Source organism: Mastomys coucha, unplaced genomic scaffold, assembly GCF_008632895.1.
Source record: "Mastomys coucha isolate ucsf_1 unplaced genomic scaffold, UCSF_Mcou_1 pScaffold8, whole genome shotgun sequence".
Taxonomy (NCBI): domain Eukaryota; kingdom Metazoa; phylum Chordata; class Mammalia; order Rodentia; family Muridae; genus Mastomys; species Mastomys coucha.
Genome location: NW_022196914.1, coordinates 72,903,915 through 72,925,584, shown reverse-complemented (window position 1 = coordinate 72,925,584; position 21,670 = coordinate 72,903,915). Strand labels below are relative to the sequence as shown.

The 21,670-nt window shown below is 43.3% G+C and overlaps 1 protein-coding gene across 3 annotated transcripts in view; it reads right to left on the bottom strand.

The window, feature by feature from the left end:
- Il6st (interleukin 6 signal transducer) overlaps window positions 1–4,340 on the bottom strand; it is a 43,471-nt gene extending 39,131 nt beyond the window's left edge. The window contains exon 1 of one of the 3 annotated variants that reach the window (XM_031360760.1): window positions 4,167–4,340. The gene's annotated coding sequence lies outside the window, so the exon portion shown is untranslated. Of the gene's footprint in view, window positions 1–1,573; window positions 1,599–4,166 lie in introns of those variants that run through there. The other 2 variants (XM_031360758.1, XM_031360759.1) reach the window with 2 other exon arrangements.
- Window positions 4,341–21,670: the final 17,330 nt, after the last annotated feature.

Below are 21,670 nucleotides of genomic sequence, written 5' to 3'. Positions count from 1 at the left end.
ATATTTACTGTGAAGACATGTAACTTCAACTATTACCTTACCTTCAAACCAAATTTTAAGAATTGACTTGAATCTTCAATTCTAGTTATATATCATCTTAGGTACTTGACCTCTAATGCAAATAAATTTAATAAATCTCCCCGCCCCCTAAAATACCTACATACACACTCAAGTACACATACAGGCACACTGTATCAACACTGTTATCAGGGATTTTTTTTTAAATCACAGAGATTTACTCCCCCACACACCTATAAACCACTCATCGTTATCAGTTGCCTGAGTCAGTAAAGTCTGTTCTTCTCTTCCCTTATGATTTGACTTTCTGTTACAAATCTTATCCAGACTTCTCATCTGTCCCTATGGACTGGAACTGGTCACAGCACTCACAACAGCTCCCAGCCCCTCCTCCGGCACAGCCTCCTCCCGGACCTGATCACAGCACAATGCTGCACTCCCAGCTCCCAGGTCCCGTCTTCCCTGAGCAGCTGAGCAGCATTCAGAAAGAAGCTCTGTTTAAAAGCCATCACTGCCAGAGAATCTAAGAACTGGTTTCATCACCTGCACCGTTCAACTGCTCTCCAATATTCAGTTTTATTTTAAAATATCAATAATAGAGATACTGGGGTACTTGCTTACAATGTGGAAAGGCCCTTTGTCAATGTTCCACCCACAGCCCACAACATAAATAAAACTCTTTCCTTAGACGTCTTTCTCTCAAACAATCATGCTATTATCCGGGAGAGAATTACAAGCAATCTGGCTTTTTACTTCAATTATACTGTAATGATTCTTTTAGTTTTCCAACTGCAAAGCAAACACTGAAGCTCCTCATTTTGCATGGCCTCAGCATCCGGTCTTAACTTTCATCATTCTCAGGGCAGTCACACAGATAGGGTAAGCTCAGGTTACAACAAAGCAGTAGACTTCCTCCAGCACACCTTGAGTGTCTGCTTGTACACGAGCTATAGTTTGCCTCTACAATGCCAGTACCCTGATGACTTTGTCTTGTTCCATTGTTTATAACCCAAATTGACATCTCTTCTGTGGAATTTCCTCCACATTCACAAATATCTGTGTTCCCAGGGCCCTTTCAGATCCCCTACAAGGATTCAACATGTAGCACAAGTAATTACACAACTTTTACATTGCTGAGACTCCTAAAGCATTTAGGAAACAACTAAAAGAATGGTTAGTTTACACATGTATGTACATATGTAAGTGCTACTGACAGAGTATGTGCATGTATGCAGTACTAAAGGTTGAACCCAGGGCTTGGCACATGCTAGGCAAGCACTCAACTACTGGCTACATTCCCAGCTTAAACATAAGTTTTAAAAGACCTGGTATAGGCACTTTACTCTGCCGCTCATATAGGCGGTATGAAAAAGCAACATATTACAGTCAAGGGCTCAGACTGAACTCAAGAAATCTATGTATAAATATAGAATCTGATAATAATGTGCTTGCCTTTGTATAAAAGAGGCTAATAAGACTGTCTTAGGGTTTCTATTCCTGGACAAACATCATGACCAAGAAGTAAGTTGGGGAGGAAAGGGTCTATTCAGCTTACACTTCCATGTTGCTGTTCATCACCAAAGGAAGTCAGGACTGGAATTCAGGCAGGTCAGGAAACAGGAGCTGATGCAGAGGCCATGGAAGGATGTCCCTTACTAGCTTGCTTCTCCTGGCTTGCTCAGTCTGCTCTCTTATAGAACCCAAGACTACCAGCCCAAGGATGGCACCACCCACAGGGGGCCCTCCCCACTTGATCACCAATTGAAAAAAAGCCTTATAGTTGGATCTCATGGAGGCCTTTTCTCAACTGAAGCTCCTTTCTCTGTGATAACTCCAGCCTGTATCAAGTTGACACAAAACCAGTACAAAGACCTACTATTAAGGCTTTGAAGAGCACAGAAACATAAGCCAAATATGTTCAGTGACTGACAAAGTTGCCCAAGTAGAAGTTGGTAAACTGAATATACTGTGGTAACAGCACATGGTAGTCTTTTACTTTATCCCATGTTCTCCATTCTAGCTCTGTTCTCCATCCGGAACGCGATCACTCTAGTTTCCCCTTTATCCAAACCTTAACCAGGTTCCAAGGCTGACCTCTGGGAACCCCACTGAATATTTCAATCCCAGTCCTTAAACGCCCACAGTACTTTCTGTATCACTCATTATTAGTTAATTGAAACTACCCTATATCCAAGCAGCTATTCACATAACAGTTTGTTTACCTGATTTTGTAAACTTTGAAAAGCCTACGTGCTATCTCGGGCATCTTCTATGAATTCCAGAGCAGGCTGAGTGCTTACTAAAATAATCTCAACAGAAACCTCACTTGTGATCAAGCCACCTTTGCAATCAATGACAAGGAGAGAGCTTTAAGAACTTCCTGCTTCCCTAGCAGATAAGCTAGCTGCAAATGTACCAGGGCCAGGGGACGTGCAGCAGAATGAGGCCTGGGATCACTTCTAGGGAAAGCCCCTTCCTGCTAGACTGCAGGGCTGTGGGCAACACCCACCTCCCCAGACCAAATTAGAGTAATGCACTTTCTTGAAGAAATCCATCAATACCACCATTTGTGAGCACGGGTTTTAGAGTCATATGCTTTTGGAGCCTGTTTTCTTTTCTAAAAGGTAGAATTGTAACAGCCACTTCATAGGTATAATAATCAGTATTCATCCTAGTATTGAACTGAAATGTCACATTCACTTAGGAAAAATTATTTTATTTATTTATTTACTTGTTTTGTTTGAGACAGGGTTTCTCTGTATAGCCCCAGCTATCCTAGAACTCACTCTGTAGACCAAGCTGGCCTCAAACTCAGAAATCCACCTGCCTCTACCTCCCAAGTGCTGGGATTAAAGGCGTGCACCACCACTGCCTGGTGAAAAATTATTTTAAAACGAAAACACAAAGTCATAAATAAAACAGAACAAAATGTCCAGTTACATAAGAATGTTGCATTAAAGTAGCTCATAGCAGTATTTGTAATATTCTAAAATCACTAATGCCAACAATACAAATTTCTACTATAAAGTTTATCCTTATCTGACATTTCCCCCTTGTAATTTTTTTCTCTCTTTCACTTGTGAGTAGAAGCAAACAGACACAATCTTCCCCCCAAAGAAACCGGTGGGACACAGAATTTAACCGACTATCAGATTAGTCCTATAAATGTAGCATTCCAGGTTATAGCTCAAAAATAATTCTCAATGATAAATATAAACACAAACTTGCAAAATTAAGAGGATGGCGATCATCCCCTGATAATGAGTCAGTAATTTCAAATTAAGAGTCGTTCCAACTGGAAGCTGGCAGTCACACAGTCACACACGGACTAAAAGAGTTTGTTTACAACATGGACCAGACCAACAGCTTAATCTTTCAGAAGATTCGCTCTGACATTCCAGCATTAACTGACTACTTTGAAGCAGTACAGCTGCAAATTAAGCCCAAATGAGTTTCTTTTTAATGGAAAAATGACAAGAACAAAGAAGTAGGCCAAACCCTTGATATTTTTGTTTGGAGTTCTGAATTAAAACGTTGTTCGTCCAAGAAAGAGAGTCCCCTGCTAGCTGGAGGAGGGGGCGTGTTTTACGCTTAGGAGAGGAGGTGAACATCTACAGACAGATGGGATGTAAAGGCACGCGGGATTTATTAAGAAGGGTACGGACTAAAGCGAACGTTAATATTTATAAACACTGGACTTTCATCAACGCCGAAACGTAAAGATGTCTGGGTGAAAAGTTCTCTCTGGACTAAGAAATATCACGAGCAGGGGTCGGTGGCATTTCAGGGGACACTGAAGACCACACTTTCTGGGGCCATGTCCAGAGTAGGTTCAGGGAACACAGCACGGGAACTGGAAGAACGCAGGACCCGGTCACCCCGGACGCGCGATCCCGAGGGGACTTGGGGCGGGGGCTCCGGAACTGTGCGTCAGGAACGCGGCTGGAGAAGGCGGGTGACAACGTCAGGGAAGTCGGAGCCCGGAGCGGGGAGGGAGGGAAGGAATGCGGGGATTCCCAGGCCAGCCCGACCAGCTCCGGGCGTGCGCTCGGCGCCGGTCCAGCTCGGCCCCGCTGGGCCCCGGGTGCCAGGTGGCGGCCGCGCCAGGCAGCTCGCACCCTCCCGCGCCGGGGCCCTGGTCTCCTCACCTTCGTGCCGCGAGCCTCGCCTCTCCTGAGCGTCCCTCGGCCGCACGGATCCCGGCCCACACCGCCGGCCCCTCAGTGGAGCCGCAGTCCGGATCGCGCGAAGCTCTGGCCTCCTGACCGCACACGCCACCCTCTGTCCGCCGCTGACCCGGGCTCTCCTAGCTCCGCCCTGTGACCCCGCCCCCCAGAGTCAGAGGCCGGGAGCTCATTGGCTCTGGTCCGTCTCGGAGCACGCGGCCATTGGCTCGGGGTCGGAGGAGACGAAGGGGCGGGGCTGCAGGCCTCTGCGATTCCCGTAACGCGGCTCCGGGCGTCCGGGATTCCGGAGCCTGAGCCTGGTCTCCTCTCCTAGACTAGATCGAAGGCTTCCCCGCCGTCCTGGGTGGGTGGCAGAAACCCATTTTCCCTAGGTAATCAGTCGCCGACAGCAACCCAGGTGCCTCTCGCGATCCTCTCCCCGGACCTCGGCTGCCTCCCCAGGCTGTCTTCCCGGAGGACTTGCGAGCCTCCGGTGACCGCCAGGAGGCCCTTGGGACTCTGGAGGCAAGGGAGCTCCCTGGGGACGGGGCAGGGCTTAGTGGCCCTGACTGCACTCTCCCATAGTGACTGCTTCAGTCCTAGGCTTAAGTAAATGAACCTTGCCACTGTGCAATTTTTTGTTGTTAGTAAAAGAGTTTGGGTGTGATTGATTGATCCGTGAGCTGATGACCTACCAAGAAACTAGTATCTTTTTGCGGTTTGACCCGCCTTATCTGTGATTAGAAATACCAAGGAAAAACCTATTTCATTGTAATCCACCACCCTTCCCTTTATTGGAAAACGACCTTAAGGCTGAAGTGTGCGTGTGTGCGTGAGTGCATGTGTCCACTCACCCCCTCCCCCAAGCAAAATGAGAAACTTAAAAGATAAGGGATGTGTGACTATAAAGAAACACTCCAATTTGCATTGGTTAACTTTTACTGAGCATGAAGCCTGCCCTGGAGTGTGATTGATATAATCAGTGCACTCCATTGAAGAAAATCGATTTTCTCATTCCCAACATCTACCTTTTGTTTTGTTTTGCTCTAAAGGAGAGAAAGGACAGGAAGCTGAATGGATGGAGAGGTATGTGGGAGGAGTTGGGGGAAAAGGAAAAAATGTGGTAAAATATACTATATAAAATTCTCAATAAAAACCTTTTAAAAGTGAAGAAATGACTCAAAAAAGAGAAGGCTATGGACTTTTGGAAGAAAGGTAACATAATGATTTGTGGAGCAAAAAATACCCACTAATTAGTAATTGTAAAGGTCTTTGTTCTATGCTGACAATTCAGATGGGATAAAATGGATCAAGCAGCAGCCTCGCTCCCTGTCCCCCTTTCCTTCCTTCTGCTGCATCTCTATACCCCCCAGCTCTGAAATATGACCCCTTAGCTGTTGGTCAGATAGTTCGAAAAGACACTGCAAAGGGCCTGGCTAAAAGAGTCTCAGACACACTTGAGGTTGACTTGCTTCAACTGAAAATGTATTCAGCTCTTGACGTGGCTGCCTGCTAACCTTCAGGGTGTGACAAGATAGATAAGAGTGAAAAGATGTGTAAGGGCCTTGCTCAATTGCTCTGTGGCAAGGCACAGTAGGTCTCCGGAATGTCAGCCTCCAGACTATCTGAATGCAAATCCTAGTGTTGTTACTTCCCACTCCCCTGACCTTGGAAAAGTCTTGGGTTTCCTCATCTGCAAAAGGAGGAGGAAGGTTCTGACCTGCTAAGTTGCCAGAATGAAGTTATTTAAAACACAGAGAAGGTTTGACACATTGTACTATTCAGTAAATATCAGGTATCCTTGAATGACTCCTATTGCCATTGCTCCTCAGACCTTCCTGCATTACAACATTAATTTAACATTTCGTTTATCTGAGGTGGTTGTGGGTAGAAGGTCAATGTCTTATAGATTCACCTGCCTTGGCCCATGTATGGGGAATTCAGAGGTCTACGCTGCCTGTCTCACATACATGACATCACTTTATTTGTCCATATTGGCTCAGCTCAGGCCTTGGCACTAAACACTCACATTTTGTGAGAGTGACTAAAATCCTAAGCAAAGGGACTGGAGAGATGGTTCAGCAGTTAAAACGCTTGATGCTCTTGTAAAGGACCCAGGTTCAGTTCCCACTACCTATATCAGGTGGCTCACAGCCAACGTAACTTCAGTTCCCGGGAATCCAACAATTCTCTTCTGACCTCCAAGGAGGCCTGCATATACATGGTGCACATAAACTCACAAAGGCACACACACACAAACATGAAAAAAAAACCAACTCTGACAAACAATCCTAAACAGAAAAGATAAACCAATGCTTGACAAAGAACTTCAGAACTGCAAGACACTAGGAAGGAAGCACCCACTCCATGGAAGTTGCCTGATTATCCAGACCCCTGTGTAGAATGGTGGCCCAGAAATAACCACTTTCTGGTTAAGAATTTATCACTAGAAATCCCCATTGAACATTGCAATGTACACTTTTTTTCCAGTTGTAACATCTTGTTGGTTCTAAATATGGTTGATAATAAGTACCGGCTGGTGGAAGAACAGATGGGAAGAAGACTGGACAGAGGAGTGTCATATGCCCCACCTTCCATCTGTGCATGGGACAAGTGAACAAATCTAATGACACATCCTATAGGATGAAAGTGACAAATGTCAAAAACAAACTTTACCAGCTCAGTCTGTCTAAATCTGGCCCTGACCAGGATATCTGCATAATTCCTTGTCTGTGTCTGAAATGTTTCTGAAACTCTGTGTCAGTCTTGTAGCTGGTCACATGCCCTAAAGTCATCTAATGAGTGCTGCCTCCTTGTTGATGATTCAGTGACTGCTCTGAGCTCACCATTTCTCATCCCTTTCCAATGATCATTAGCTTCATTTTTACATGCAAGCAGCCCACAGGTAACGTCACGCCTTCAGCCCCGTCATCTAGAGAAATTACTCCATCTCCTAAAACTCGAGGCTGTGTTTCAGTCTCAGGACCTTTAGTCACCTACATCTGTAAGCTTATGTGCTCACTCCCACAGAATCTGCAGTCTGTCCTCAGGATGACGTTGAGACTTTGTGCTCAGAGCTGATCAGTTATTTCCTACCTGTTCTTACCTTCCTAAGCAGTGAGAAGCTTTTTAATCAGCCGTTTTAGCAATGCTCTCACTAGGGTCTTCAGTTCCCTTGATCTTTGGCTGTATTTGCCTCATCAGCCTAGTTCCTCCTAACAATGTTCCTTTTTCTTGGACTGAACCCAATGTTTATTCTTAGTGTAGAAATCTATGTCACAGCCAGGCAGTGGTGGCGCACACCTTTAATCCCAACACTTGAGAGGCAGAGACAGGAGGATTTCTGAGTTCGAGGCCAGGCTGGTCTACAAAGTGAGTGCCAGGACAGCCAGGGCTATACAGAGAAACCTTGTCTCAAAAAACAAAACAAAAACAAAAACAAAAATCTATGTCATTATTCTCAGGAAGGATCAGCACTACCATTTGTGAGCATCCTTCACTTTTTTTTCCCCCATTTAGGATTCAACTATAGTAGATATGTATCCATTTCCTCTTTACCCTTTTGTCTCCCAAAAAGGAAGGTCCTTCACACAAAAAAATGTTCATAAAGAATATTATGTCACATTCAATCAAACTTTCCTTCAGATCTGCATCTGGAGAATGGCATTACATCAAACAGTAGGCTCTTCTGGGGACATAAATTCCAGGAGTTAGGGAGGTGCTCATTATTTCAATCTGTTCTGTAAACATTTACCATCAATTTTGTGCCAGCACTGATATAGGTCTAGAGAAAACATATGTATTTTCCTCAAGGGAGTAAAAGTGTAACACAATATATAAAGCAAATACTTTTGATATCAGTGTCACACTGTAGCAACGAAAGTAAATGGGGAATTTAGGGAGCACTCGTGCTTGAATTCTTCAGGAACAGGGTTTCTTCTGCCTCATTCCTATGCCCACACACCTCTGGGTGGATTGCAGACAGCCACAGAATTCTCTATGCTAAAATTACATCTAGTTCATTTCTTGGATTTGAACTGGTCAGAGTACAGAAAAGTGGCCCTGGGTTGACTGGGGGCTTCCACTGTGGCCTATGAGAATGCCTAGAATACAAAGTCCATGAGCTCAGTGGACCACATGGAGAGAGCTGAGACCATCTGGAAAACGAAAGTGGTCCTGCTGATCTCTGTCTTGCTGCTGCCCTCGCTTTGGACCAAGCACACAAGTGAGGCATTGCTCTTAGTGAATACACACAGACTTTCCTGCTCTTACAGAAACAATGGCTTCATTAGGAAAACAGAGACTTACTATTTTCCTGCTCCCATTTCTCAGCATGTGTTAAGTAACTTTATGTCTGGATTGGGTTGAAATGTCTGATGTTGGAGTTACTCACTTGAGTTCCATTTTAAAATTTGATGAATCCATTTTGGCTTTCATTTATTATATAAGCCTATACATACTTCTGCCATTTTTCATTACCTATTTATACAAAGTGTGACATATTCTAAGTACTGAAGATTATGAATCAACGAACTGGTTAACACTAAAGATGCCCCGTGTCCTGAGGTCGCAAGTATTCAGATTCAAGACCAGAGAGATGGCGCAGTGGAGCTTGTTCTGTAAGCATGAAGACCCAGCACTCATATAAAAAGCTGGGCATGCTGTCTACTCATCTCTGACTCTAGTATTGTGGGCGGCAGAGATAGGAGAGTTGCTGGGACTGGCTGATTGACAGCCTAGCTCTAGGTTCAGTGAGTGAGAAGTCTCCAAGGAAGGAAGTAAAAGGGGATAGAGTAGGGTACTTCTGGCTTTCCTGTGAGTGTATAAGGGCATGCATACCTACACACCCATCCACACACACACATCCACACACCCATCCACACACACACACACACACACATCCACACACTTACACACACACACACCTACACACCCATCCACACACACCCATCCACACACACACACACACACACACACACACACACACACACACAGGACATAAATACACATAACACAGACACATGCAACCATAGGGAATAAAATACAATTTAAAAAGAACATCAAGGATGGCAATAACAATGTTCACTTCCATGCTGTGTTGGAAGTTAACTCTTCAATAATGAAATAGCTTCCTTAGAGACAAATAGCTTCGTTAGTGGCTGCCAGAGGAAAATGGAAGTTTCTACAGACACTGGGATTTGGACTCTTGTGCTCTCAAACACTGTGGAACTATTATTCAAAAATTGCAGACTAGACAGATTTACGATTCTAGAATTCATCTTCACAGAGAGTTATATAACAGCGAGGGCTCCTCAACATTTCTGACAAGTCCATAGGTGTCAGGTAAGCTCTGACCCACATTACCAAAAAAGACCAGACTTCTCTCCATCTGTCCATTCAGCCTTGACAATATGGCTGAAGCCTCAGCTTCTACTCTGTGGTTGCCTGAGTCATTTTCATGATTTTACTCTGTGGTAACAAAATGACTGCAGCAGTTTCAAGCTACACCATTCCAGCAGAAGTGTGAACTCTTGCCTTTCCTCGAAGCTCTAGAAAACATTGCTCAGTGTCTCATTAGATTACATGTCCATACACACACCATGGACATAGGATGATTGCTCCCTGTGCTCTTAGGACTTCTGGGTATTACCACATTGGTGTGTTTCTTTTAGGTATTTTCTAACAGTGTTTCTTGTTTTGTTTTTGTCACTTTGATTTACATGCCTTTACTTTGTTTCAATTGTTGCCCTTACCCCCCATGTTGTTTGTGAACTCATTTCACTGACTACATTCACCACATTTTTCTTAGTTCAATGAAGTCTCCTAATAGTCTGTGCAGACATCAGTAGTAGCATAGCTAGCAACTGTGTCATCTTCAGATTGGCCAGAGTTAAGGTCCTGGAAGGAAGAGCTCCCCATTAGTCTTGCCTCTGCCACAGTCAAGTCTTGAGTTCTTTCTCTGCATGACTTCTGAGGCTTGATTCAGGAAGGGAGAAGCTGGAGAGATGGTTGGTCCAAATAACACCTCCACATTGTGGCCACTTTGCCTGTCACCACCATTCCCCAATAACAAAAATACTGGACTCCAATTTGCAATTCCCCATAGCTTGAAGTACTTTCTATCTTGGGTAGAAAGACTTAAAAGCAGGAGAAATCATCACTGGGATTCTGAAGATCATGGGTAGAGCAAGCTCTAGCACTGCATGAACCTGAAACACCATCAGCACTTCCTGGCATTGGTCTATTAAGAAACACAGGAACACCTCTGTAAAATATGGTTTTCATTTTGGTTGGACTTTTCATGGGTAGAAAGGCTAATTTCTTTAGGCTTTTCCCAGAATGTTTCAGATCCTAAGTTTGTGAGCCCAAACTCATGTGTTCATAGTCTAAGCAAAATAGTCGGGTTGAACTCAGGAATTAATAGTTGATAGTGTGCCAACTAAAATATTTATCTTCTTTGATACAACTAGTGAGTTCCAGTATTTTTCATGAGCCTTTCTTATATAAGGAAACAGGCCATTTCATTAAAACTGCTCTGGGGGAAATTATATGACAACCTTTGTTAAAAAAGAAAAAAAAAGAAAAAAAGATGTTCTGAAAAGGAGGAGGGGTAGGACAAAACCAATATAGAGAATGATGGGCTGCAGTTTGTGACTTCAGCTGGCTTGTTGTGTGTTACCAAGGTCATGGTAACCACATTACAAGCATAGGGGAAGGTTCCAGTTAAAGGGTGAGAGGTAGCTGGCTCTGTATTCCACTCTCTTGGGCCTTGGTGAAAGCAACCCGCAGGTAGAGTGAGCCAGGCACAACGTGTCCTGCATCTTACAGAAGTAACTTTTGCTGTTTCTAGTGACGAATTTGGGAGGAATGTCCAGATGCAGAGACAGAAGACCAGGAGGTTCTGTCACGGGAGACACGGAAGCTTGATTTCTTTATCTGTAAAGTGGGAATACAGTATCTTCCACCAAGAGATTGTGAGATCTAAAGAATGTCATCTGTATGAAAATCATTTCCCACAATTTTAAGGAATAGTATTGTCATTATTTTTACTATAAAGCTTGCTTGTGAAGATTTACCATTTGGGTGGTAGGCTGTGATAGCTTAGTTGGAATTTGTGGTTTAAGGTCTTAAAGTAGCAATGAAAACATGAATGGCAGATCCTTAACACACAGAGACGTGGACACACATACAACTACAGTGGAACTGGTGCTTATTTTGAACTCACTGTCCTCTAATCACAGCCCCCTGAATACTGGAATTTCAGACCTGTAACAGCAGGCCTGGCTGCACAATTTTTGGACAGTAAACAACTGAAATTCTCCCTAACAATGATTAAAGAATAATCATGGAATTTTGTTTCTTTTCTTATATTAATAAATTATACTGTCTGTGAGGCTGTAGCTTCTAAAAAAAAGCATTGCTTATTCATGGCTTAGTATAAGAAATAATATCTACCATGCATCAATTAAGACTATGCACAAGGTAATCTACTTAAGTGACAAGGTAAGAAGCTAGCTTAAACCTTTTGCCTATATTATACTCTTTCCCCATTACAGATGCAATTCAAGATCTGGGAGGACAAGGGCCCTATTTTTGTTTTGTTTGCTTTTTGACAACTTGACACAAGGTGGAAAACTTTCTGAGAAGAGAAAACTACAATTGAGAAGATGCCTTCATAAGTTTGGCCTGTGAGGCACTTTCTTTTTCTTTTTCTATTTTTTGTTTTGTTTTGTTTTGTTTTTGTTTTGTTTTGTTTTTGTTTTTTCAAGACAGGATTTCTCTCTATAGCCCTGGCTGTCCTGGAACTCACTCTGTAGACCAGGCTGGCCTCAAATTCAGAAATATGCCTGCCTCTGCCTCCGAAGTGCTGGGATTAAAGGCATGTGCCACCACTGCCTGGCGTGAGGCACTTTCTTAATGGGTGATTGATGTGGGAAGGCCCAGATCACTGTGGCAGTGCCACACCTGGGGCAGGTGGCTCTGGGGCGCATAGGAAATCAGGCTGAGCAAGCCATGGGAAGTAGTGGTTCTCCATGGCTCTTGCCTTGAGTTCCTGCCTTGCCTTCCTTTGATGCTGGACTGTGATGTGTCAGATGAAGGTCACAGAGCTGGTAGATGTCAGAGCCAGGGTACCACACTTTTTCCATCATATACATTGAGTCTTTATGGGTGACTTGGAGATGGGACCTGTTGTCTCAGAGAGGCCACATCTTTTGTTCTTAGCCAATTTGGAAACAAGATGTCTGTGAACAGACCACCAGTCTTCACACAGAGTTGCTTGCTTGGCACCATCCACACAGTTAAGATTCCACTTTAAGCAAGGGCTCACCATCTTTTTTTGTGGTCCTGACTCCCAAACCTATCCCTTTCATAAGCACTTGAGAGTTCTTCTTTGAATGTAAGGTATGGAAAAGAAAGAACAATTGTATAAATTCAATGTGAAATCTTTGGTTGAATGAGCACAAAAGATAAAGATTAGAGCAAATATTCAGGTTAAGGGGGATTTGCGTATGATTTAGGATAAGATAGGAGAATAAAGATATTTTGTTTGTTTGTTTGAGACATGGTCTGTCTATGAGCCCAGGCTAGCTTCAAACTTTCAGTGACTCTCCCGTCTCAACTTCTTGAATACTACAGTAGCAAGCGTGCACCACTGTACCTAGATAACAGTAAAGACAGACAATTAGTTGAAAGGCCCATCTCTCTTTAGGTTGGGCACCATATACAATGGATCCCAAGGAGTTCTTCTCAGCTTTATTGTATGGTTGAACGTATCTTATGCAGAGAACATATACATTATGCATTTTACTGGAAAAATCCTATCCCATGCACAGGACACGAGGCCATGAGAGGGTGGAAATGACGAAGTCTGGCCCGGACCATCTGCAACTTCTTGACCCGACAGTCTTTGGAAAATCACATAGTCACCAGACTCTGCATTTATAATAGGTAAAGGGAGACTTAGCACAGATTGTCCTGAGCTGTTTTACAAGGCTGGTGTGGAAGAAGAGACAAGAAACGGGCTTTGAGTGCTAGAAAGTGCTGGGTGATCATAGGAGCGCCTACCCCAGAAGGCTTTATTTCAGGTGAGTTGACGGGTGTGGTGGGAGTTAGGGAGTCTTATGAGAAGGCAATGTTTTCACAGCCAGGTGTTAGAGCACCGCAGTTGAGCAGCAGAACACTTGGCTCCTGATTTTCATTGTCCCTTAGCTGTGCTGCCTATGAACAGATGCAATAAGTAAGGTTTTGAAAGTCCCCAAAGGCCTGCCTGTATAGCGAAAGGTTTGCCTCATTAACTATTGGCGGTGGAAAGCTTAGGAGGCAAGGACAGTGGATGAAAGCTAAGGCACCAGGGGCATGCTTCTGAAGGGAACAGGGGACCTGGACCTCTCTTGGTTTCTCTTTGCTTCTCAGTTGCTAATTAGTGAGCACGCCTCCTTTGCCACATATACTCTCTGTGTGCTTTGCTACTACAAGAGAGCAACAGAGGCAAGCAACCATGAATTGAAATTCCCGATGACAAACAAACCTTTCATTTACTAAGTTGGCCTCAGATATTTTGCTATAATGGCAGAAGGCAGACTAACACAGGAGAGTGCGTAGAGGCCATAAGCATAGATGAATGGGAAGCTAGCACTGAGCCACAGAGAGGTTGGGTCACTAACAATGACTACTATTTATTGAGTGCTCACTGTGTGCCAAACAGGATGCTTAGTGGTTTATGAACATGACCTTTTTCAGAATTCCTCCTGTTCTAAAATGAGGACAACATGATTATAATTCCCATCATTCAGACGAGGAAACAGAGCATCAGAGAAGTCAGCTCACTTGCTTGATATTGTCATTAGACAATAGCTTCCTTGAGTCACATTCAGGTGGACTAAGGATCTAAGGACTAACCCAGAGCTCTCATATACTCCTTGTGCTTCTTGCTTCCTACCACAAAACACAAACCTGTTGTTGCTCTCTAGCTTCTGAAGAGAGCAGACACGGAAGAAAGGTTGGTGCTGATGAAGGCCTGGCACCTCCATTTCTTCCTTGCTGGATAGATGTGGTGGTTTGAATAGGTATGGCCACCATACACTCATGTGTTTGAGTGCTTGCCCCATAGGGAGTGGCACTATTAGGAGGTATGGCCTTGTTGGAGAAAGTGTGTTACTATGAGGGTGGGCTTTGAGGTCTTCTATGCTCAAGCTACACCCAGTGTGGCACACAGTCTTCTTTAGCTGCCTTTAGATCAAGATGTAGAAGTCTCAGCTCTTTCTCCAGCACCACATCTGCCTGCCTGCTGCTATGCTTCTCATCATGATGACAATGGACTGAACCTCTGAACTGGAAGCCAGTCCCAGTGAAATGTTTTCTTTTGTAAAAGTTGCCATGGTCATGGTGTCTCCTCACAGAAATAGGAACTCTAAGACAACAGGTATCCCTCTTTGCCTGACAGATCACAGAAGAGTGAGAGTTACCATTAGAGTGGGGCTTGGTGAGGTGGCCATGGTTGCAGCCCATCCATAGCTTAATGCTAGGAGCAGCATCCGGTACCCCAGCATTTCTTTCTCTAGTGCCAGAGCATCATCCCTCATTTGTCTACTTAGCATCTGTAGAATATCACATTCAGTAAGGAACTTAGAGCAGAGAGAAAGCAGAAGGCTATGTGTGGTAGAAACAGAATGAGACTTTAGAAAGTAAATGGAGTTGAATCATGAGGAGGGACACAGTTTGGAGGGAACAATCAAGGCATCTTTTATGAAGGACTTGGGAGGATAGGTGGGACCTGACTCAATGTAAAGAGGCAGAGACTTATTGGAGAGAACTTAGAGAAGATGGCATTGTGAGAAACAGCAACAATAGTATCACAGAGGAGGGAGTTTCAGTTGGGGAAGTGCTTCCATGAGATCCAGCTGTGGGGCATTTTGTCAATTAGTGATCAAGGGGGTAGGGCCCCTTGTGGGTGGTGCCATCCCCAGGATGGAAGTCTTGGGTTCTATAAGAGACCAGGCTGAGCAAGCCAGGAAAAGCAAGCCAGTAAGAAACATCCCTCCATGGCCTCTGTATCAGCTCCTGCTTCCTGACCTGCTTGAGTTCCAGTCCTGACTTCCTTTGGTGATAAACAGCAATATGGAAGTAAGCTGAATAAACCCTTTCCTCCCCAACTTGCTTCTTGGTCATGATGTTTGTGCAGGAATAGAAACCCTGACTAAGACAAATAGGTTGCATGCAAATTGAAATGAGTGCTGGTCTTAGAATGTCTCTTGAACCAGATATGCCTTAAATCTGAAGTTCTCAACTTATGGGTGGAGAAACCCCTTGGGAGCTGTCAGCGACCCTTTTATAGGAGTTGCCTAAGACCATCAGAAAACACAGATATTTACATTATGATTCATAGCAGAAGCAAAATTACAGTTATGAAGAAGCAGTGAAAATAATTTTATGGTTGCGGGGTCACCACAGCATGAGTAGCAACATTAAAAGGTAACATTAGGAAGGTTGAAAACCCCTGCCTTAAACAGTCAAGTCTTGATGATGATGCCAGTAAGTTCTGTGCTCCTAAGGGGAGGGATGGAGGAAAGGTTTAAAAATAAAAGAAGAAAGAAAGAAAATACAAGAAAAAAAGAATTGGCTTAAACAAATTATTTGTTCACAATCTAGAGGTAGGGTAGGTTTCTAGATGGCTTAAATCAGAAGCCACCAAGTGCCATTAGACTCAGTACTTGGTTCATAGCATTATGGCAGTCAGGCAATATGCCCTTTCTGGCACACCCAACAAGAGAGATCCATTAGCCTTCCGAGATACCACCAGATGTCCTTTATTTGCATTTCATTGTCTCAATCTGGCTTTACTGCTGCCTGTTCCTATATACAACAGTGCTAATGGGAATGAAATATGACTGGCTTCCATCAGTGGATCACAAGCATCAGCTCGTAATAAAAACAGTATTGTGCTCCAGGGTTTTTGATGCAGTAGGTCTGGAATTACATTTTGCAGTCCAAATGAGCTGCCACATCACACTTGCATTACTGTCCAAAGGCCACACATTGAAGACTGGGTACAAAATATGCAAGGTTGACAAATGGTGATGCATCAGCCACCATGTCTCCTAAAGACAGGGCAGCCCAGTGTTCTGCATTGGCCCGCCAGTTTATGCTGGAGTTTCTGGAGTTACAGAATTCTTCCCTCTCGAAGGTGCTCAGCTATTTTCACATAGGAATTTGACATCCAAATGATCACTTTGCTATAGGGTGCTTTGAGGATTCATAGAGAGTTTATGTTTGGGGCTTTGAGGGTACAAAATATGTATTAGAGAATAATACTTAAAAGGGAATGTAGAGTGGGTTAGTGACAGAGCAGAATTGGAGAAAGGAAGAATTTGAGCTCTAACACAGGCTCAGCAAAGCCTCAAACAGCTGACAGAGCAAGTATTAATAGTCAACTTGTGATAAGTTGTTCTGACAGTCTCTTCTAGGTTACAAAAGAGAAAGGGAATCCTCAGAAAGGCAGAGGCTGTGATAAGCATATGGGGTGAGAGTGAGGACAGCAACAGTTCCACATCTGTCTTATTTATCTTCCTATATCCCAAATGAGTTGATGTTAAAAATGAATAAATTTTTTTTCAAATAAATGGCAGGATAAATGGTAGATAATCAACTTAAGTTGTTCTTCCAATAGAAAAAAATCATTATATATTGATCCATCTATCTTTGTTGAGTAATAAGAAAGAGACTTTGAAATTAGTGACAGGCATTGGAAATGTCAGCTTTAGGAAAAGTCTAAAAAGATAGCAACTCATTCAATTACCCCATCTCAAGAACTTCCTGGAAGCAAAGGTCTCCTTTAAGTACTTGAATCCCAGTACCTACAGCACATCTCTGAGAACTGAAGTGCATAGCTGGCAGGAACAGGATGAGTGGCACAGGTTATAACACAGTTATAGAAACAAACCAATGACTCGGAGAAGGTGTTGAGAAAAAGCAGGACGAATTAGCTACTATAGGAAGAGTTTGGGTAATGAGAAAGAGAGAGATAGAGAGAGACACAGAGAAAGAGAGACAGAGACAGACACAGAGCCTGCTGGGAGAAAGTTTAATGAAGTTAGTGAAAAAGAATGATGAGAAATATGAAAAACTCATGTTTCCCTTTGACACACTTCTTACCTTCCTGGGACATTCTCTCGCTTAGGACAACTGACTTTGCTCCCAGGCAGTATGTATTACAAAAGCAGCACAGACAAGCACAATTATTCAAATTAGTTGTTCTTTCCTCCTGTTGCTATTTTTCTTTTGTCTTGATTCCAGGAAAGATAACAGAATGTTGATTTCCCGTGTGTGTGTGTGTGTGTGTGTGTGTGTGTGTGTGTGTGTGTGTGTGTGTGATGGAGTTTGATGGCTTTCAGAACATACGCTGACCAGAACATACGCTAATAACCTAATATGTTTCAGTGGTGATCCCTGGAAGCTGAAATGCCAAGCAATAATGATGAGTGTTTAAATATAGGGAGGCATTGGGTTTTGACACCTCCTGAAGGTTGTGTTTCTTGTCTACTATCTGATACAGATGTGATAAGGGGATCTTCTTGATGGTCTCTTTTCACTATTGAGGACCACTATGACAGCAGACATTGATGCAGTATACATTTGTGTCAAAGGATTTATTCGTTCATGGTAGTGTTTACATGTTCACATGTGTGTGAGTACATGATCACATGAATACCTGTAGAAGCCTGAGGTCAATGTGATTTGACTTTCTCAGTCACTCTCAGATGATATATTGTAGCAGGGTCTCACTGAAGCCAGAACCCACCATTTCGGCTGGTGTGGTTCACAGCTTGCCAGGGGATTCCCTGCCTTTGTTCCTACATGCTGGGATCACACATGGTCCACCACACTTACCTGGCATTTATGTGAGTTATAGGAACCCTATTACCTACTGAGACATTTCTTAGCCTGGTTATTATAACTTTCTATTATTTATATTTGTGTATAGCATTAACACATCCATCTTCCCGAATGTAACTCTGAGGGATCCTCATGGCTCTAGAGGATAGAAGTTGAAAGGAGAACTGCCAGGTGAGTTGATTCTTTCTCTGAAAGTACCAGGAGGTTCCCTCCCTCCCTCCCTCTCTCCATCCTTCTCTCCATCCCTCCATCCCTCCCTATCTCCATCAACCCCTCCCTCCCTCTCCCTCACTTCCACTGGTCACTGGCAATCTTTGGGAGGATACTGACTCTTAGAAGCATAGCTTTAATTAGTCTTTCTGCCTGCACATAGCCATCACCTTTGTCTCTGTCTTAGACACTTCTCCTAGCCTAAAAATTAAGAGACCCACTAGTAAGAAGGCCATAAGAAAGTACTGAAGAATTCAACCTAACCAGGAGAATGGAAATGAACTCAACTGTAAGTCTTTGAGCTGTTTGATGAACTCTTTCTCTAAATTGGAGACATTTTGATGGGGATCAGTAACTCTTTTCTGGAGCATCACACTGAGTGGACAGAGCTATTGTGTAGTCCAAGTCAACTGCCAGAAGGGTAGTAAGACTGTTCATGCTAAGGGTGCTCAGCCGAACATCAGCAATGATTAAGTGTGGGCCTGTGTCTCTCTGCTGATGCCTGGGGCTTTCTGCTGCTGAGGCCTGGAGCTGTATGGCACATTAGTTAAAAGGAGGCAATGCATAATCGTGAGATATTTTATTATGGGAGAGAAAAATAAGCTGGCTATGTAGAGAGAAAGAAAGGAGAGGAGAAGAGAAGGAGAGAGAGATAGAAAGGAGAGGAAGAAAGCAAGAGAGCAAGAGAGGAGAGGAAGAGAGAGGACAAAGAGCAAGAGAGGAACAAAGGAAGCAAGAGAGAGAGGAAGAAGGCAAGAGAGAGAACAAAGAGCAAAAGAGAGGAGAGGGGGCGAACTGCCCCATATATTGTATGAGATGTGGCTATCTGTCTGTGGGGTGAGCTATGCCTGGCTGTGGTCCGATGACTGGGGGTAGGGTCCAACTAGAATGCTGGGAGCTTGGGGCATTGTCTACCTAACAGAGAACACATCTCCTATGGGGGCAGCTGTGGGGGGTTAGGACTGAAACATGAGCCAAGAACTCAAGAGTTATGGCCGAACACTTGCAGGCAGAAATATTGCCAAATGGGTCATCAGAGTTCAGACCTATTACTCGACTGGGCCTAGGTTGCCTGAACAGACCACTGCCCTACAATTAAGGACAATAGACAAGAAAGGAAAGAAAGAACAGCACACCTTTTCTCTTTCCCCATGGTAGCTAACAGCAATCAGAGAATATACAGTGAGGGGTTTTTAACATCTTTACAAAGCTCCTATCACTAGCAAGTCACTTTAGTAAATTAACAATCTCATGTATTTTCTTCCATAGGTAAAAACAGACATGGGGCTCTCTTGAGCCATTTATACTTCTATTTTAAATTGTTACCAGGTGTGTTGATGTGTGTGTGTGTGTGTGTGTGTGTGTGTGCATGTGTGTGTGATGTAAGTATATGTGTGGAATGGAGGCCATAGGATGATGTGGTAGTTTGAATATGCTTGGCCCAGGGAGTGGCACTATTAGGAGGTGTGGTCTTGATGAAGTAGGTGTGGCCCTGTTGGAGGAAGTGTATCACTGTGGGCATGCCCATTAAGACCCTCCGCTGCCTGAAAGCAGTCTTCTCCTAGCAGCCTTCAGATGAAGAGAACTCTCAGCTCCTCCAGCGTCATACCTGCCTTAGACACTGCCATGTTCCAACCTTGATGATACTGGACTGAACCTCTGAACCTGTAAGCCAGCCCCAAGTAAATGTTATTCTTATAACAGTTGTCTTGATCATGGTATCTGTTCACAGCAATAAAACCCTCACTAGAACAAATGACATCTTATATCTCCCTTTTTTTGCACTATTTTATTCAAATAGGGCCTGCCTACAGAGTGATTTCAAGGTCAGTTTGGGTCTGTGTGTTGTGTATGTATGTATGTATGTATGTATCTCTTAATACCCATTTTGCTTAACATTCTTAACAGCATGATTCTCTTTGCTAAATAGTGGGGTAACAACTACAACTATCTTGTTTTCTTGTTAGTTCTATTTTTATTTGAACTGACAATATTTTTATTTTTGTTTTGTTTTATTATATGATCGATGACTTTTATGTGTCATGCATTAAGCAAAAGTAGCATGTACATATAATACAGAGCATAGTTGACAGTAAAACAGAGCTCAGGATTAATAAATAGGACTGGTTACCAAGTGTTTATGGATAATTTCAATTTTGGTCTAGTGAGCTAATTATTATACCTGCACACTTACTAGGAGATCATGCAGTTTGTGGGAGAAAGATATGAAAGAATACTCTTGATTTTCTATCCTAGTCTAGTTTCTTTTTTCTTTTTCTTTTTTGTTTTTTTTTTTTTTCCACACAGAGTTTCTCTGTATAGCCCTGGCTGTCCTGGAACTCACTATGTAGACCAGGCTGGCCTCAAACTCAGAAATCCACCTGTCTCTGCCTCCCAAGTGCTGGGATTAAAGTCGTGCGCCACCACCGCCCGACTCTAGTTTCTTTTTTTAGGCTTTTTCTTCCTAAGAGTTACCAAGGACTATGTTTGAAATGACTTTACCTATTAGTCATTCCTAATCTCACTCATGGAATCAGACTTAACCTCTTTGAAGGTTAGAAAACTGAGAGATAAAAAGAAGTGTTGAGGATGCTGTTCAAGAACTAACTTAAATCACACTCCCCAAAGCCCTCACAAAATCACAAACCTATGAACAATTCTTTTTAGAATCAGACCTTAGTGTTTACTGCAAAGCTAAGAGTTGTGAAATTTGTGAAATTTTAGTTCATCATACATTGTCTGAACGTTGTTTTAAGCCTTCTCTATTAGACTTTCTCCAAATAATAATAATCACATATGGATCCAATCTTTCAGAACAAGGGCAATTTGTGATGAGTGTTCTCAAACAGCAATATCAAAAACATTCAAATACTGCAGAGGTTTGGAGCTGGAGGGATCCAAAATGTTTTCTACTCCCCGCCTCAAATTTCTCACCATCCTTCAGGGACACAAAGCCGGAGGCAACTCTAGGGGGTGGGCAGCTGGTTTCATTGTTGAGTGCCTTTAACTAGAATACTTTCTCAGAATGAGTCACGTTGTGTGACTGCACACATTACTGAAAACGTTTGCACTGCATTGTGTCTTCCTAAAACCCATTCGTTGAAACTCTAACTTCCACAATGTAACTGTACTCGGAGACAGAGCTTTGGGAAGGTCTTCAACCCAACTAAAGTCATAAAGGAGTAAATGATTGGTGGCTCTGTAAGGTGAGGAATAAAGAGAGGGGAATCTCTAAGAACAGCCTATGTCAGGACACACCAAGAAAGTGTGGCTATCTGTAAACCACAAAGGGAGCCCCATCAGGACCTGAACCTCCAACTCTAGGATGTTCAGCTTTACAGCCTCCAGAACAGTGAGCAATCTATTTATTTTCTTCCTTAAAA